Source organism: Macrobrachium nipponense, chromosome 6, assembly GCF_015104395.2.
Source record: "Macrobrachium nipponense isolate FS-2020 chromosome 6, ASM1510439v2, whole genome shotgun sequence".
Classification (NCBI taxonomy): domain Eukaryota; kingdom Metazoa; phylum Arthropoda; class Malacostraca; order Decapoda; family Palaemonidae; genus Macrobrachium; species Macrobrachium nipponense.
In genome coordinates this window covers 27,340,417-27,356,367 of record NC_061108.1, presented here as the reverse complement: position 1 = coordinate 27,356,367, position 15,951 = coordinate 27,340,417, and the positions used below count along the sequence as shown (strand labels likewise).

At 37.8% G+C, this 15,951-nt stretch overlaps 1 long non-coding RNA gene across 1 annotated transcript; it reads left to right on the top strand.

Annotated features, from left to right (window-relative positions):
- The first annotated feature begins 1,229 nt into the window (after positions 1-1,229).
- On the top strand, positions 1,230-14,282 carry LOC135216413 (uncharacterized). The gene is made up of 4 exons (XR_010314878.1): positions 1,230-1,460; positions 4,430-4,487; positions 13,594-13,797; positions 14,100-14,282. It is a non-coding gene; the product is annotated as an uncharacterized LOC135216413 (long non-coding RNA).
- The last annotated feature ends 1,669 nt before the right edge of the window (positions 14,283-15,951 follow it).

Below are 15,951 nucleotides of genomic sequence, written 5' to 3'. Positions count from 1 at the left end.
GTGGAACTAGACCGAAAGTGCTTGGCTATCTCGCTTTTCATTTTTTTTCCTTCGTGGCAAAATCCTCCTTTATACCTAGCATCACGTTTTTATATACTTCGTGATCAAGTTATCATATATATATAATATATACTATAATTATATATATTATATATATATCTATATATATGATATACTATATATATATATATATATATATATATATATAAATGTATATTATATATTAAATATATATATATATGATATATAATGTATATATATATATATAATATATATATATATATATATATATTATATATATCAACTATCACTTAAATACGTATATAATATATATATATATATCTATATTATTATTGTGTATTATATATATATAATATATATATATATTATTATATATATATATATATATATATTATATCACTTTAAATACAATTATATGGTAAAAAGTCTTCGGCAAGGAAAGAATAATAATTTTAAGATTATTCAAGATTATTACAAAGTGATTCAATGCTATATCCACTTCTCAGACATCAACAGTAATGATAATTTTGTTAATAAATAATGCACTGCACACAACCTGTTTGTTCAGCTGTGCAAAGAATCAGCAAGTCAAGCGGTTTAGGCTTGGCCAGCCTATGTAGCGTCGTCCAGCAGCGGCGGCAATTCCAAATTTCCGGCAACATTGTCGACATAATATAGCCGATTTCAGCTTCAATCTGGGGGCGAAAAAAGCACTCCACCTTCTGGATCTGGACATCAGTTGTAAGCGGCCTTTTCTAGCAGGCTCTTGGCATCTGACGCCATGTAATAGGTACAAGGAGGTTTAGGTAAATTTGGTTCAAGCTTGTCGATGTTTATTGTTATAGTCCAACTGTCCAAGAGGGGGGTTCCAATTATAATACACCAAGTAAGTACGCCAAGGCGCAAACACAGTGGCGAAAGTATAGTCTTTTAAACGTTCACAAGAAATATCATTACAGTTGGGAACTTGGCATTGTAGCGTTGGCAAATAATAACCTAACGTGGTCGTGTCTCCTCTAGTCAAATCAGCTGTTTGTGTGTTTTTACATTACTTACAAGAAGAACAAATAACCTTAATTTTGACGTTCCTCTCGCGCCTTAGCATTATTCTGCAGTTTTCTTGTTGTTGAAGATTTTTACCACTTAAAGATGTTTCGTGTCATTTTAATTCAACATAGTTCTGTTTATGCTGACTTTCCAACACAGGCCTGCTTACTGCTGTGCTGTTGCTATTAGACAGTCCAGCTAGTCCTCCTCTGCTGGTAAGATTCGACTGGTGTGAGGCAGCAGAGTGCCTTTTATTACCTATGAAGAAGATTTGAGACCTGGCGTAACCTGCGGAATTTGGCGAATCAACATGAATAAACTAATCATCGACTGTTATTCATAGTGTTGACGCCATCATATGGGAGGTTGGCTCGATCTGTGCCTGCAGCAAGGTAATTATCGAGCAGAATTATAATGTAAATAAGACGTTCCCATGATTATATCGCTTATCAATATAATTTTCATATTAACCGACAAAAATTAACGTTAGGTTTATCGGTACCTAAATTTCACATACTGCATTAGCTAGGTTGGCTATATACTACCCTTTCCCATGTTCATTCAAGGAATTTAATTTATAGTCGAAACTCGTTTGGCCGTCTCATTTACATTTACCAATTTTATTTTAGTTATGACTGTGAATTTTCACAACCACCCAAGTCCAAACAACGTTGGTGGACGGCAGAGTGAAATAAAATTGGGCTTATGGATGGAGATTTCATGAAATAGTGAAATAACGTTACTAACCCAATCAAACAAATAGGTTACCATAAATCTGAAGTGAAATACGGAGATGCATCTCAACCTAACCTTCCCTTTCATTTTACAAGCCAGCATATACTAACTATGTGCGTCATTTTAATAGGTTGGCGAAGCATTAAGAGTGAAAACAGGGATGCACTCTATAACCTAACTCTCCCGCCTATCATTTTATAAGCAATTTTTTATTGATTTTGTTTGTGCTATATTATTTTCACCAATTTTTAATATGTTAGTCATCAAATATAAAATTCCTGAGATACCTAAGTGTAGGCTGCGGAAATCACGACTCTTGTTTATTGACAGTTGGTGATATATATTGCAAAGTATTTGTCAAGTTTATTGTGCTGGCCTTTATCTATCTCGTAATTATTTTTTTAATACTATATGGTGTTGCTATTGTACTGTAGTCTCTAAAGAAATTGAAGTAGCAAGCCCTTTGATTGGCTCAAGTACATTTCATGTAGAAATTAAATAGAAATTCAGAAAACATTTACCTGTTGAAATCATGTAAGTTACATTTTGTATGTTTTAGTTGTTGTAAAACTAGAGAAACTCCATGCTGTATGAGATTACATCATAGGGTTTAGCTCGTCCAGTTGAATTTTACAATCTGACGGAATGGAAAACAGAAAGAGTCGTGTTTTTTTCCCCCAGCATTTTCTTTTAATTCATGCCTCAATATATTTTGACATATTTCCATTAGAATGTTTCTTACTTATTGCCCTCTGCTCCTGTCTCCTCCCACCCCCACCAACAATTTCCATCTGCAATTATGTTTTGTACCAGCATATCTAAGGAAATATCTCGTAAAATCTTAATGTTTAATATTTATAGGGGTGGCTGGTAGGAAGGACTTGGCTCTGAAGTTTAGGTTATGTTTTAGAGGTACATATATAAACTGCTAAATTGTATGACACTAAGTCAGGTTAAGTTGGCGTGATCTATGGTGGCCAAGCCCTTTCGTCGGGTAGGAGCTGGCATCCTATGATAGTTTAATTTGTAGGTATTCTTGTATTGCCCACAATGACTTTTGTCACAGTGTCAGGTTAGATTGAAAGGATGGTTACCCCAAGGTTATCTCAAGTTGGGTAGGACCCTGCACCATAGATTAGGTTAGGATAGGATATGCTCAATGTTCATGTCTTTTGTAACCCACCTTCTAAAAATTCAGGTTCTAGGTTCCCAAATTGAAAGCTGTAACGTTGAGTGCGAGGGAGCGATCGAAGTAGCAGCAAATTTAATAACTGGTGCCAAATTTTATTTCCTCATTTATTTTGTCACATCCAAATTTCCAAAATCCACATTTTCTACTGAGGTAGTACAGAAAATTGATGAGTTAATAAAACTCTTCAAAATAAGTTGAATTTCGAAATATTTAGAAATTTATCAAAAGCTATTAAAAAATCACATTTTAGTGTTTAATTTGTACTAGGCCAACTTGTAAAATTTTACCAGTTACCACCCAACCTAACGTAGAACCTTCCTTGGACTTATATAGCGACGCTATTTCGTTACATAGCTTGCTTTTTTTGTTGTCCTGTCAGCCATTATCTCCAAATACTGTTATCCCTCATTGTTAGGAGACACAAGGGGTGTGTGTAATGGATAGTGAAACATTCGTTTAAGGGAACTGATGTCAAAGTCATCAAAATTATCAGAATAACTACGTACATCTAATATTTAATATTGTAACTCCTTCAGTAATATAAGATAACAGTTTTCACAAATTTTATATCTCCAAATACACTCTTCTTTCTTGAGTAGCTACCTAATCCTCACCACTTTATCTTGTTACTAGTTTCATACATGGATGATTTTTACAGTTTTATTGAAAAGTACACACACACACACACACACACAAACACACACACACACATTAGTATGTTTCTTTTTTTATGAAATAATATATTAAAGTTTAACCTATTAATTATTAATGTTTTGTTGTTAGGCAACAAAGATGCAAGATTTTAGTTTGTGATATTATTTTTTAAGTTTATCATGATATGTAAAATAGACTTTGGCTAAGTTTAGAAGAGGAATAATTTGATTTGAGATATTTTTGTAAGTAATATTTTATACATAAAGTAGAGAATGTCGGAGCTCAGATAAGGGATGAATTTGTGATATTCAATGTCATGTAATACATTTATAGTAAGAAATGTTGAAATACAAACAAGGGTTGAGGCTGTGGTATGTTTCAAATGTGTAGTTATGCAAAAAGAAAGAAAAAAAAATTAAAGACCTACTAAAATATAATAAGAGTATTGCAGAATATTTACTATCTCTTTTGTCCTTTTACATTTAGTACATCTTTTCAAAAGAATCAAAGGAAACAAATCTGAAAATGTTATGTAACTTAAGGCTGCACCCTCCCCTCCCCCATTCATACTCGTAACACTTCACCATAGCCCCCCCCCCCCCCCCCACAAAGGCATTATTAAATTTTGAACAGCCCCAAATGTTTCCAAGTCTGCTGTATTAACTTAAAGTTACGGAACGAACATTTTTCAGTGGATTTGTAAATATAATTTTTATTAAGTAGAGCTCACTTTAATATCAATCATCTAAAAGATGTAAGTTCATAATCTGTTCACCGCAGGTGTGTCATACAGTTTGAGGTGATCAGTCGAATGCACAGTTTTACAGGTGTTGGACTGGTAAGTACTGATGTCTTCTATATTTAAATTTACTTTTTTTTTTTTTTTTTTTTAGTTGTTCTCCCTTATGGCCTGTCCACATTAGCAGGCATGCCTGTTGGGCACTTCCAGTTGTTTATATTTTCTTTTGGTTCTGAAGCAGTGTTACCAGACAATCGCATCGTTCTGGTTCTGTACTCTGTCAGTCAGTATAGTGGAATGGGTTATGGGAACAGTGTTTGCCCGTCGGGCAGTGCCTGCTAGTGTGGACAAGGCTTTAGAACCGAACTACTATGAGATTCAGGGTCTCTGTAACACGGTTTTTTGGACTTTGCTCCTTGTCAAAGCATCGGATGTAGCTGAAAGTTGACATATGTATATTTTACAACCACACACAAATTTTGTCAGCATTATCAATAACCTAAACCCGATAGTTTTAATTTTTATAGAGTAAAAATGATCTAGCCGACGCCATGGCCAATGATTACGAGCCAAAGTCGAAAAACATTCATTACGTAAGCAAGGTAAACAAACACCTTTTGACTCAATGTTGCCCCGCCCATCCACCAGACAAAAACTCCATCGGCTCTGAAACCCAAAGACTTTATGAATGGCGGAACGATACATAGATGTGGGTGGGGTATCAGCCCTAGCTTAGTAATACTACTGTAGCAGTAGTGCCGCAACAGTATAGCAGTAATATACATGAATTAAACGTTTAGGCCAACTGCTGGGATCCTTGAGGATCATTTAGCACTTCTTACAACTACTCGAGAAATTAGTTTTTATAGTCAGAAGTTAAATTTTCTAATCCAACAATGCCCATGGTAGCCTTCAGTGTTATCCTGAATTATAACGAGGCGAAAGTGGGTGGAGCCTCATGAAGTCATCATTCTGACGATAATTATTGGTGAAGGTTTAAAGCCAATATACGGTACCGGCTATTTTTTTTCAGTAAATAGGTAGATAGCCAATAAATAAAAATTGCTTGACATTGGATATAGCAGTTATCAAATCAAGCTTGTCTACTATGTTTTTGATAATTACCAACTATTCCCTACTTCTTGTCAATCTGATTGTGACCTATAAGTAGACTGTAATTTCTTTGGAAACTTATTTTGGGAGTTAGACTAATAATCGAAGTGTTTTTGTATTTATTAACATATTTTCTTGGTTTGTTCTTTATGACAATTATCAGTGGAGAGGTTCCAGAGTTCAAAAAGGTGTACTGCTTTGCTTGTATTTAAATTTGTATGTCATTGTTGCCAGAGGTTTAGCCTTCGTTACGTATAGCCAATCATCCATCGGGAAAGAGGAAAGAAATGCTGTCATAAGTTACGTAACGAGTGCGTTCGAAACCTTTTCTCTGAGTAAGTTGGCCCGTCTTCAAAAAAAGTCACTTTTACATTATAAGTAACAAATTTATTCAACCTACGTAGTGCAGAATACACTCAAAATTTATGTGTTGATATAATATGTATTCTGAATAAGCGTTATATTTATGAAATGCATAGATAAAAAGTTATTGCGAAAAAACATTGTTACAGAGGCCCTGAATCTCATAGTAGTCTGCAGTTAGGCGGCTAAAATCATACAGGGGAAGTATCTTGATAAATTATGTTTGGGTTGTGACTTGAATTGGTTAGATTTTCTAGATCAGAGTCATTATGAGGTAAGTTTGATGGTTGCCAGTTACAAATATTTAGGCGACTTTCGCCTGCAATTTGTAATATCACAGCTAATTGTTATATTAAATGCAAAGAAATTTTGAACTCCTGATGACAGCTTTATAAAAAGGGATTTTCCAATAAGCTCAAATTCCGGCTACAGTCTTAACATAACATTTATGGATCGATATGTTACACACTGGTCAATTTTTGTTTATCACGTATTCTCCCGGGATTTGGAGAGAAACACGTTATTATATAATTTTATATTAATCGGTGGATTAAGTTTACATAAATTCCAGTTAGGAATTTCCCTGGAATATTTCATTAACATAAGGAAGAGTGGACACATTTTCGTTATTCACTACTTGCTTATAAGATTTTTATTTTTAAAATATAAATGTTTAAGCTGGAGTTTATTTTCACTAGTAATATGGCTATTTTCAGATGTTTCTTGTTCATCTGTTGCTGTAGATGTTTGTTAATTGTCAGGAAGTGGATAATATTTTTTAATTTGAAGTTTATTTCACGTAAACATACTGGTGTTTGAGATTTTAAAGCTGCATTATTTAAGATATCCATTATTTGTGATGTTCAACTGTTAATAAAGTTGGTGACTACTTTGTCAGTAGAATGTCCCCTAAATTGGGAACTGACATATTTTCTTAATTGTTTGACAACGAAAGAGTTTTATAGTGATTTTATTGGTATAAGCGGTTTATATGAGCACTTTTCTATTTGATCAAGATACCCATCACATTAATTGACGTGAATTTCTACTCCAACTCTCATGTAAATTTTTGGTGCCTCTTTTTTTTAGTTGATGTTGATATTCCCGAAAGACGGTCTCTTACGATAGTTGATATTTCTTCAGAAGCATTTTCCTTTTCGTATGCCAATATCAAGCTTGGCGTTCATATGTTTATTTATTGATTCATTTATTTATTTATTGCGGGATATATTTTATTATATATTGGAGGCCATAGACACAGTTATGAATTTGTACGTTTAACAAAGTTGCATATTTAGCTTACTTATGGGGTTTAAGCCCACTGTGATATAGTATATTAGAAATTGGCAAAATTTAGATGTGGAATGTTATTTTGATCACAGTTGATACATCTGCATGTGCCACAATGCTATTGTTGAACATTCAACGAGTCCCTTTGAACATTTAGTGTGTCAGCTTGGGCACTCAGTGAATCCCCTTGAACATTTAGTGTGTCAGCTTGGGCACTCAGTGAATCCCCTTGAACATTTAGTGTGTCAGCTTGGGCACTCAGTGAATCCCCTTGAACATTTAGTGTGTCAGCTTGAGCACTCAGTGAATCCCCTTGAACATTTAGTGGGTCAGCTTGAGCACTCAGTGAATCCCCTTGAACATTTAGTGTGTCAGCTTGGGCACTTAATGAATCCCCTTGAACATTTAGTGGGTCAGCTTGAGCACTCAGTGAATCCCCTTGAACATTTAGTGTGTCAGCTTGGGCACTCAGTGAATCCCCTTGAACATTTATGTGTCAGCTTGAACACTCAGTGAATCTTGAACTTTAGTGTGTCAGCTTGGGCACTCGTGAATCCCCTTGAACATTTAGTGTGTCAGCTTGCACTCAGTGAATCCCCTTGAACATTTAGTGTCAGCTGCACAGTGAAACCCCTTGAACATTTAGTGTGTCAGCTTGGGCACTCAGTGAATCCCCTTGAACATTTAGTGTGTCAGCTTGAGCACTCAGTGAATCCCCTTGAACATTTAGTGTGTCAGCTTGGGCACTTAATGAATCCCCTTGAACATTTAGTGGGTCAGCTTGAGCACTCAGTGAATCCCCTTGAACATTTAGTGTGTCAGCTTGGGCACTTAATGAATCCCCTTGAACATTTAGTGTGTCAGCTTGGGCATCAGTGGAATCCCCTTGAACATTTAGTGTGTCAGCTGCACTAAATGAATCCCCTTGAACATTTAGTGTTTCAGATTGGGCACTTAATGAATCCCCTTGATCATTTAGTGTGTCAGCTTAGGCACTCAGTGAATCCCCTTGAACATTTAGTGTCAGTTGGGCAGCTTGCAGTCAAGTTGGGATTCCCCTGAACATTTATGTGTCAGCTTGGGCACTTATGAATCCCCTTGATCATTTAGTGTGTCGCTTGGGCTCAGTGAATCCCCTTGAACATTTAGTGTTCCAGATTGGGCACTCATGAATCCCCTTATTTCATTTGAGTTTGTGTCAGACTTGGCACTAATGGAATCCCTTGAACATTTATGTCAGCTTGCACTCGTGAATCCCCTTGAACATTTAGTGTGTCAGCTTGGGCACTTAATGGGAATCCCCTTTGAACATCAGTGTGTCAGCTGGGCACAGTGAATCCCCTTGAACATTTAGTGTGTCAGCTTGGGCACTTAATGAATCCCCTTGAACATTTAGCGTGAGCTTCATCAGAATCCCCTTGAACATTTAGGTGTCAGCTTGGGCACTTAAGAATCCCTGAACATTTAGCCCCTGCAGCTTGGGCACTCAGTGAATCCCCAGAACATTTGTGTGCAGCTGGGGCACTTAATGAATCCCCTTGAACATTTAGTGTGTCAGCTTGGGCATCACCCTTGAACATTTAGGTGTCGCTTGGGCATAAATGAATTCCCCTTGAACATTTAGTGTGTCACTTGGGCACTCAGTGCCATCCCCTGAACATTTAGTGTGTCAGCTTGGGCACTTATGATCCCCGAACATTTAGTGTGTCAGCTTGGGCACTTAATGAATCCCCTTGAACATTTAGTGTGTCAGCTTGGGCACTCAGTGAATCCCCTTGAACATTTAGTGTGTCAGCTTGGGCACTTGAATCCCCTTGAACATTTAGTGTGTCAGCTTGCACTATGAATCCCCTTGAACATTTAGTGTGTCAGTGGGCACTCCCCTGAATCCCCTTGAACATTTAGTGTCAGCTTGGCACTCAAGTGAATCCCCTTGAACATTTAGTGTGTCAGCTTGGGCACTCAGAATCCCCTGAACATTTAGTGTGTCAGCTTGGGCAACAGAATCCCCTTGAACATTTAGTGTGTCAGCGCACTTAATGAAGGGCCCTTGAACATTTAGTGTCAGCTTGGGAACTCATGAATCCCCTTGATTTAGTGTGTCAGCTTGGGCACTTATGAACCCCTTGAACATTTAGTGTGTCAGCTTGGGCACTCAGTGAATCCCCTTGAACATTTAGTGTGTCAGCTTGGGCACTTAATGAATCCCCTTGAACATTTAGTGTGTCAGCTTGGGCACTCAGTGAATCCCCTTGAACATTTAGTGTGTCAGCTTGGGCACTTAGTGAATCCCCTTGAACATTTAGTGTGTCAGCTTGGGCACTTAATGAATCCCCTTGAAATTTAGTTGTTCAGCTTGGGCACTTTAATGTAATCCCCTTGACATTGTAGTGTTGTCAGCTTGGGCACTCAGTGAATTCCCTTGACATTGTAGTGTTCACTTGGGCCACTTAATGAATCCCCTGTGAAATTTAGATGTGTCAGCTTGGGCACTTAGGATCCCTTTGAACATTTAGTGTTGTCAGCTTGGGCCACATTAATGAATCCCCTTGAAACATTTAGTGTGTCAGCTGGGCCCAGTGAATCCCCTTGAAACATTTTAGTGTTGTCAAGCTTGGGCACTCAGTTGAATCCCCTTTGAACATTTGTGTGTCAGCTTGGGCACTCAGTGAAATCCCCTTGAACATAGTGTGTCAGCTTGGCACTTAATGAATTCCCTTGACATTTAGTGTGTCAGCTTGGCGCACTTAATGAAATTCCCCTGAACATTTGAGTGTGTCAGCTTGGGCACTCAGTGAATCCCTGAACCATTTTAGTGTGTCAGCTTGGGCACTCAGCTTGAATCCCTTGAACATTTAGTGTGTCAGCTTGGGCACTCAGTGAATCCCCTTGAAACATTTAGTGGTGTTCAGGCTTGGGCACTCAGTGAATCCCCTTAACATTTAGTGTTGTCAGCTTGGGCCACTAATGAAGGCCCCTTGAAACATTTTAGTGATGTCAGCTGAGCACTCAGTGAATCCCCTTGAACATTAGTAGTGTCAGTTGGGCCACTTAATGAATCCCCTTGAACACTTTGTGTGTCAGCTTGGGCCACTCAGTTGGAATCCCCTTGAACAGTTTAGTGTGTCAGCTTGGGGCACTTAACTGAATTCCCCATTGAACATTTAGGTGTTGTCAGCTTGGGCACTCAGTGAATCCCCTTGAACATTTAGTGGTGCAGCTTGGGCACTGTAATTGAATCCCCTTTGGACAAGTCGTGTCAGCTTGGGCAACTCCCAGTGAATTCCCCTTGAACATTAGTGTGTCAGCTTGGGCACCTTAATGAATCCCCTTGGGAACATTGGGTAGTGTGTTCAGCATTGGGCAACTTAGCTGATCCCTTGAACAAATTTTAGTGTGTCAGCTTGCGGCACTTTAATGAATCCCCTTGAACATTTAGTTGTTGGGTCAGCTTGGGCACTTAATGAATTCCCCTTGAACATTTAAGTTGGTGGTCAGCCCTTGGGCAACTCAGTTTGAATCCCTTGAACATTTTAGTTGTCAGCTTGGGCACTCAGTTGGGAATCTCCTTGTGAACATTTAGAATGTGTTTCAGCTTGGGGCCACTCCCAGTTGAATCCCCTTGAACATTTTAGTGTGTCAGCTTGGGCACCTTAAATGGAAATCCCCTTTGAATCCATTTAGTGTGTTTCAGCTTGGGGCCACTTAATGAATTCACCCTTGAAACATTTAGTGGTAAAGCTTGAACATTTAATGAGTCCCCTTGAGCATTCGATGTTCCCTCTTGAACATTCGAAGAGCCCCTTGAACATTTGACAAGTCTGCTTGAACATTCGATGCGTCTCCCAGAGAAGTTGTAGAGTCGGTTGGACGATTGGTTGAATACTGTTGAGAGTCAGCGTATTCTGGAAAATAATTTGCTCTTTGTAATCAGTTGCTTAATAGATTATTATATATATATATATATATATATGATATATATATATATATATATATATATATATATATATATATACATACATATATAATTCAGAACTAGCGTGTGAAAACTGACTTTAGTTTTTTTCTTCGACAAGAATAATTTAAGTAGATAATACGCCGAAATTTCTCCGGCGCAATTGAGTTTTCTGTACAGTGTTTAATTAAGGCCACCTGACTTTTTCAGCCACGGCCTGGTCGTGGCTTGTCGTATAGCGTTGATGTATGAACAATCATGACTAATTTTAAGCTTAAATGAAATAAAAACTACTGAGGGTAGAGGGCTGCAATTTGGTATATTTAATGATTAGAATTTTTGATGATCAGCCTACCAATTTGCAGCCCCCTAACCTCAGCAGATTTTAAGATCTGAGGGTAGACAGAAAAAGTCCAGACGGACAAATAGTCATCTCAATAGTTTACTTTTACATAAAACTAAAATGTACATAAGCGTAGTATTACAAGGTTTATTGTGTATTGTATATTAAACCCCATCACTTGTACGTATACTGGGCAATCCAGAATGGTTGGAATAATGTCATTTTCAACTCTGCCGTGGTTTTTATCGGTGTCACCAATTCATTTAATTTACTAACATTTACTAACGAAAGTCTTAACGTTGGTATCTTCAACAAAATTCACTTGTTAAGTTAGACGCAGTTGAAGAGTAAGAAAACCAAGGGTTACCAGCAAAGATTTAAGCAGGAGACACATGTAAAACATCATTTATGATCTTGGAAATACAAGGTCTTGCAATTAAAAGTTTTGTGGATCAGTCCCAACATAAACTAAGAGAGAGAAGAAAAGCTAATTTGCAAAATCCTTGATATTGGTTTAGTTGCCTGTAAAAGAAAACTATTGAGGTGGCTATTTGTCTGTCCGTCCGCACTTTTTCTGTCCGTCTTCAGATTTTAAAAAATACTGAGGTCAGAAGGCTGCAAACTGGTATGTTGATTATCCGCCCTCCAATCATCAGACATACCAAATTGCAGCCCTCTAGCCTCATTAGTTTTTTCTATTTTATTTAAGGTTAAATTTAACCATAATCGTAGGTCTGGCACCGCTGTAGGTAACAACATCACAGGTCACCAAGCGGCTGTGATTGAAAGTGTCATGGGCCGAAGACTTCTGCACATTTTTTACTTGTTCCGTCGCCAGCTCACTTTTTGCTCTTCATGTCTTTTGCAAATACACAGTCTGTTTGGTTTTCAAGAATTTACGTGATTTTATCCCTGATATACATAAGTTTTACCTGACTTTATGTAGGTAATCACATTAGGCATCGCCTCCCATTTCTGCAGGCCAGCGTCAGTTGCCAGTGAAAGGTTGGTGAACAGGCAGTTGGTGTTACCTGTAAAAATAAATAACTAGATAAATAAAACTGAAATCTTGATTACCGTAAGATGATTCACTTATATGAATCTGGAAAATTCTGAAGATAATCGGCAATATTAAACGACCATGAACTTACGGAAATACTCTGACAAATTGAATTGTAGAAGTTTCGTATTGATGGAATTTCTTGGTCGAGTGAGCAAGAGGAGGGAAATTTTGCTCCCACTGTTCGGGTCGGTCTCTCAAGGAAGAAATTAACAGGAAGATCTTAAAATGAAAAAGATACTTGCTGAATTATTTCTTACAATGTAAATTTAGTGTGCGCAAAGCCTGTGCTTGGCTCCAAATTTTAGAAGTCATGCTGACTATATCCTTAGACATTGTTAGCGTAAAAAATGTGGTCTTATTTTACCGAATTAATTTGAATGCATTTATGCTGTTAGAAATAAGTACAGTAAACTTTATAGTATACTTTTCTTCCTCTTGATCCAGTAGCATTGCCGAAATGGAAGAAGCAAACCAGCACTTCCAGGGAAATGTGAGTTCCCATTGCCTCATTTGGATCAGGTCTCCTTTTAAGAAAATGCAAGGTCTGTCATGGCCCATCTCAAAAACGACATTGTTCAGCATTCTTACACACAGCTGTTCCCAATGTGTATTTATGAACAAAGAGGCATGAATGAATCTCCTTTGTAATTTGTTTAAAACATGTCTAGGAAATCACAAATCACCAAACAAATAACCACTCTGGTGGTGTGAGACTTCTCATGCACAATTTATTCCTTGTTGATGCCCAGAAGTAGATGTCTAAATTTCATATTAAAAGAAAAATAGCTTTTAAATTTTATTACGTTTATTGACCCCCTCGCCTTCACAGTATCCTTCATTTTTATTTAGTTCTAGAAGAGCAGCCATTTTTCCCTTAACAACAGCTGACTTCAGATGGGAAACACAAAGCAGGCCAGAGATCGTCATTTTCCGTTAGTAGCTGGGGGGAATAAAGACTCCTGTAAGCCTTAGGGACGTATCCCAAAAGGAAGTGTGTAGCTAGCTAGGCACTTCTTAGGCTTACTCTTAAGATCTTTTATCCTGTGAACCTCTCGCTGGTGATATGTTCTGTTCCCAGGATGACTGGCCAACAAGGGGGGAGAGGCTGCCCCAACGCCCGGGATTCGCATCTGAATTCTCTCTCATTCCACTCCAGTCCTTCAACCAGGACAGATGTCCAAGCCAGCCTGCGCATAGGCCTACAAAGGCGCTAACTGGTGCCCCGACCTCGGACAAAGCCGACGCCATATTCAACAAAGGTCCACTTACATAATGCATCCAGGTACGTCTTGAGATACAGACATATTGCCAGTTCTTTTCCTCCGAGTCAAGTAAACTCTTCCACATTTTCCAATTCGAACTCCTAATTCTCAAATGAGCATCCCTTTGTTTCTTTCCCTGCCTCGTGGCCGCATGCCATCTTTTGTGATAGTCCCAGACAAACAAAGTCTTCATTGAATATTTCATTTAAACACTAGAGTTCCTCCCCAGTGTGTGATAAATAAAAGTGACTGCCATTGTAGCTGAATTATAGTGCAAGAAGTCCTTATTTTGTTTTGTGTCTAATCTGGGACTAATTTCCAGATTTTTGCTGAGTCACGTGTCATGTCTCCTCGCTCGCAAGTGCTTCCTTAACACAAGATACCTATGATAAATTTTGGAAACCAGCATTGAAGTAAATTTGATTTTAGCCAGCTCTCTCCTATTGTGAGAGATAGGAGTGGTCGACGTGTGGCCAAGTTGCCTTGCCTTATCCCAGGCCATTCAACGTCCACTTGTGAATAAATAATGTAAATCAATCAGCTGGTTTTCAATGGCGACCTTCTAGAATAAAAATAACCAAATCAATCCTTTTTATAGTTATCTAAGGTAAGTCAGAAGCTTCTAGTTCCATTTTTTCCCTTTAATATTTTTCCTTTACGTATTTGTTATCACAAGGCCGGCCCCAAAACGTAAGAATTTGCTGTTCCTTTATTTAGCTACAAGATGAATCAAGTAAGAATCCTGAATGTCTTAGTAAATTCAAATCTAAAAGACAAAACGGATGATGTTAACACAGATTCATGTGCATCATTAACTGGCACTTATAAAGTAAGTGCGGGGATTCATTGTTGGTGACATTTCGATGGTCATAAACGAGAAATGCCTTGTTAATGGAGATGTACCCAAGAATCGGCACAATTAAATTGAAATCTTAAAACTATCCCTGCAGAGAATGTTCATGTGTCAACAGGGTAAAAACATATGTACCATAGAATTCAATGATTAATTTACAACAAACGATATTGCATTTATCGTGTTTCGACAATCTCTTTTTTTTCAGCTCAACGAAATGGTGTTTATGGGCAGGTGGATCAAAGTCTGTTGGAACCAATCAGAATTACGTTTTCAGTTGTCGGTTCTTAAATTGATTTTGCTCAGAAACAGCAGTTGACGATAAGTTGAGGACATAAGAAATCAGGCTTGGAACTGCGGTCTGAGCATGAAGGATGCAGTCTTTGCCCACCGTCACCAGTGAAGTACATCCACCAGAGAGAGAGAGAGAGGAGTTACAAGGATTAGGATGTCTCAAAGATTTGTTAGTCCATCCGAGGAGACATGGAGACATCGTGCGCTCACTTATCTGTAGGACCAGGTTTTACTGTGCATTCACAGTGTCCTAATGATTTTATCTAGCTTTCTTTTAAACTCTTCTACACTGTTGCTGTTTACAACTAATGGTGGTAGCTTTTTCCACGTGTCACATATCTTGTATGTAAATAAGTTCCCACAATGGGAGGTGTTGTATCTCTTAAGTTCTAGGTTCCATCCATTATTTCTTGTCTGGTATTCATTTAGTGTAGAGAGAGAGAGAGAGAGCAAAGATATGCAGAAGAATCCAAGAAAGGAGAATATCATAAATCATTTCTAAAACGGAGACATTCGTAATATTAGATTTTTACACAAATCTGCCTTCAAGACACCTTTCTTTTTAGGTTTTGTAATACGAATCCACGGAAACAATTATTCAGCAAATAGAAAATCATCTAATCACAGGAAGTTTACAACAGTATGTCTAGTTTGGTGTTACCCGAAAGTTTCCATGAAAAGTTGAGCTTAGGGAGGAGTTATGCAAGCTCTTGAGGTAGTCCGTCTCATTCAGAAGCATTGCCTGCGAGCACAGGTTAAGAGACCCAACAACAGGTGCTAGGTTACAAATAGAAGATACTTTTTGTGTTCCTATTTTTCGTTTTTCTGGAAGACCTTTCATTTTTGTGGAGGACCAATTTATTCAGGAATGACCCGACAAATTTCATGTAGTGGCTAGATTAATGGGTATAGCTCATAGCAGCAGTCATTATTAGATCATTTTTAGTGAAGCTCTGAAGTGTTCCCACACTTGCCTTGAAGTTGTGTCACAACACGCTCACGTCAAACATACATTTCTTTGAGGCAT